The sequence below is a fragment of the Tupaia chinensis genome, unplaced genomic scaffold (assembly GCF_000334495.1).
Source record: "Tupaia chinensis unplaced genomic scaffold, TupChi_1.0 Scaffold000004_1, whole genome shotgun sequence".
In the NCBI taxonomy this organism is placed as follows: Eukaryota; Metazoa; Chordata; class Mammalia; order Scandentia; family Tupaiidae; genus Tupaia; species Tupaia belangeri.
Window position 1 is genome coordinate 841,787 of NW_006159432.1, and position 3,423 is coordinate 845,209.

Sequence of the window (3,423 nt, forward strand, 5' to 3'; positions counted from 1 at the left end):
TTATGGTATGTTCAATGACTGCATATATCACCTTTCTTAGAGCCTTACTTGTTTCCTTTGCCTAAGTGGTTTTTTTTCCATATTTTTGTTTGGTCTACTCTGATTATTCTAGTTGACACTATGACCCATACCTGCACATATAATTCACATATATGCACAGTACAAATCTCTAGTATCCCACATTATTTTTTCATTTCTTATGGTAACTTTTACCTTCTAATATACTATATAACTTTTTGAAAATAATTTCTATTCAATGTATCATATAGCTAGAAATAATTACTGATTTTATAATATCACTAATTTTATAAGTGACTCTGGCATGGAAAAGTCTTAGTTCCTAATGTACCAAGAGTGGTAAACAAAGACTTCCATAGCTCAAAAGCACCAAGAAAATGTAACTTGGTTATAAACTAATTTTCTCTAGGCTTCATACAGTACAGAGAAGTTTCAATTCAAGAAGTACCTCAGTCTCTTCTGTCTGGACAGTCAGCAGGTTGTAGGTAATTCAGTTTAACCTTTCAGATACCCTTCCATTCTATCCTCTATTTCTTAAGGCAATGCTGGCTAAATGGGAAGACATGCTTGGAACAGGGGGCAAAAGCCTTGGACTTGTATCGCATCATCTGTGTTTTCTGACCAAGCAATGGGTGGTCTTGTGCCATGCTTTCCTGTTGACAGGGTGCCCTGCTGATATCCATTACTGAAGTCTTTAGAAGGGAAACTTGGGTCTGTTCACATGGTTTGATAAGGGTTTGCTCCTTTACTCATGTAGATCCCAATCTGATTATAAACGGTTGGCTCCACCTCTAAGAATATCACTCAAATTCTCCATATGGTTGATAAATAATCTGTCAGCATCAGAGCTTCTGAGTAATAGAGTCTCCTTCCCATCTTGTCATCAGGCCTTTTGGCAGGGCTGCTGGTAATGGGAGGCTTCTAGGTTCATGCCACATCACCCAGCAGAGGGAAGCTTAAAGGTGCTAGCTCCACTCTCTGTCTCTCTGCCTAACTATGCCATATCACATTTTTTGATTACACAAGGCCACTCCACATAGTCAGATGGGTTGAAATCAGTTCTTCCCAGAATTAGAGTTGGAAAGCAAGGTAAAAACCTGATTGTTTTTAGTCTTCTCATTCTAACACAAATCCATATGTATCAAGCAGTCTATGAGATGCACTCCAGGATCTTATCTCCCTGTCATGACACTCTTGTGTAAATCTCTTCCCTTGAAGATTGGCTGGACCTAGTGACTTACTTCTAATGAATGGAATATATCAAAAGTGGTAAAATGTCATTTCTGAGATCAGGTTTACAAAAAGACTGTGTCTTCTGTCTTGCTTTCTTTCTCTGACTCTCTTACTAGCTGCTCTGGTGGAAGCCAGTTGCCATATTGCAGATTTCCATATAGAAAGGCCTCCATGGTAAGGAATGAAGAATGGGCTCTGGCCAACAACCAGCAAGGAACAGAGGCCATCAGTCTAACTGTCCATGAGGGACTGAATCTGCCAACAACTGTGTAAGTTTGGAAGAAGATCCTCCTTTAGTTGAGCCTTCGGATGAGACTGCAGTCTTCGCCAACATCTCGATGTCATCCTGTGAGACACCTAAAGCTGAAGACCTGGCTAGGGAATGCCCAGATTCTTAATCCACAGAAATAAAAGCTTGTTATTCTAAATCATTATGTTTTGATAACTAATAAATCCTTTGATATTTTATACCTTGAGGGGAAACACTGGCAACTGACTTTATTTCTCTCTGTTCTCTTTTTCACTCACTCCTGGCAGAGAGGGTATAGAGTTTATACTTCAAAACCTCTTGTCAAAAACCTGTCAAAAACCTCCCCAGGTGGGGGAGGGGGAACTTCTTTATATTATAGCAGAAACTGTAAAAAGGGGGACCAACAGATGGCGTAATGGTTACATCACTGGACTCCCACATGGTCAACCACAGTTCAAGTCCCTGACCCAGTAGCTTAAAACTCACACTTGGTGTATGTGCATACATTCCCAAAATCCCCAGCATGGCCATCTCCCCTAGGGGGTGATTTCTCACTTTCTGTTCTCTATCTTTCCTGTGAGCTCATATGCCCTATAGTAAAAAAGGTCTCTAAAAAAAATTAAAAGGAGACTGTAAAAAAGGGTCTTCAAAACTTTATGGAAAAAAGCATATTATGATATTATAAAAAGCTAAGCATAGATTTCAAGGTTTTATTTTTTTACACAAAAAATAAACACATTTATTTCCATTTTTTTTTACAAATTTTTGAAATTTCCGCATAAAGTTCTTAATATATGCACAAAACAATAGGAACAAAGGAGTACTGGGGACGGAGAGTTTTTGGTTTTATTATATTTTATTTTTATGTTTTTGCCCTAGGTCACATGCACTTGCCAGAGGGAGACAGGGAGAGGGAAAGCACCCCTGCCCCCCAGGGAGGATGACCGCCCTGCAATCCCTTCTCCTTCATTCTTCTCTCATGATTGTGGGCATGCAGGCATATGTGCCCAGTGTAATTTTCAAACTGCCAGGTCTGGGACTAGAACCATGGTCAATCATGCAGAAATTCAGTCAGTGCCTTACACCACGTCACCTGCTGGCCCTGGGGGGGTGGAGGGAGTATTTTTTAAGAGTCTTAAAATATTATCTTTATTATACTAGGAAAGAAAGATACCTTGGAGTTTCTTGGGTCTCTATCAACATTTATTTCTGAGAATGGATACTTCAAATTGTGATTAGGAACAAAATTACTACAACGGGCCTCATACCTCAGTTAACTGTTGGCACCTGAGGAAAGGTAAATCCAGCACCTCAGATTATACACTTAGTCTGACTTGTTCCTGGAGAGTGGATACACTGCTCCAGGACTGATGTTCTAAGCTTCTTCATTTAAGGTCATGTTAACTGGAATTAGAAAGCAGAGGGTGCCACCCAGGACTGAGTTACCTGGCCCTCTTAGTACTAACAGCAGGCTCTCTCTACCCTGATGACAAGCGCTTTCACAGCCTTTCAGGTTGGGAATTTAGCCATATCCGAGGGGGTTTGAAGACACCTTCTTTTTCTCTTTCTCTCTTTGCCAGAGGTCATGGGAGCTCACCAGAGAGAGACTGAGAGAGAAATGGAAGAGAAAGCCCCCCCCCCCCACACACACACAGGCCTGGTCATGCCACAATCCCTCCTCCTCCCTCTCTCCTTCTTTTTGGGATTGTGGGCACTCATGTGCATGTGCATGTACCTGGCATGTTTCTCACTGGATCCACAGAACTCAAACCACGTGGCTGGCTATGTGGGAATCTGGCTGCCTGAATCACCAGGTCACAGAGCTGGCCCCAAAACTCATTCTCTAAAACAGTGGTTGTCGGGAACCAGCAGATGGTGTAATGGCTATGTTGCTGGACTTCCACGTAGTCAACCACGGTTCG

The 3,423-nt window shown here is 41.6% G+C and overlaps 1 pseudogene; it reads right to left on the reverse strand.

The window, feature by feature from the left end:
- The window catches only part of LOC102478908 (steroid receptor RNA activator 1 pseudogene), a 25,461-nt pseudogene extending 24,037 nt beyond the window's left edge, over positions 1-1,424 (reverse strand).
- Between the last annotated feature and the right edge of the window lie 1,999 nt (positions 1,425-3,423).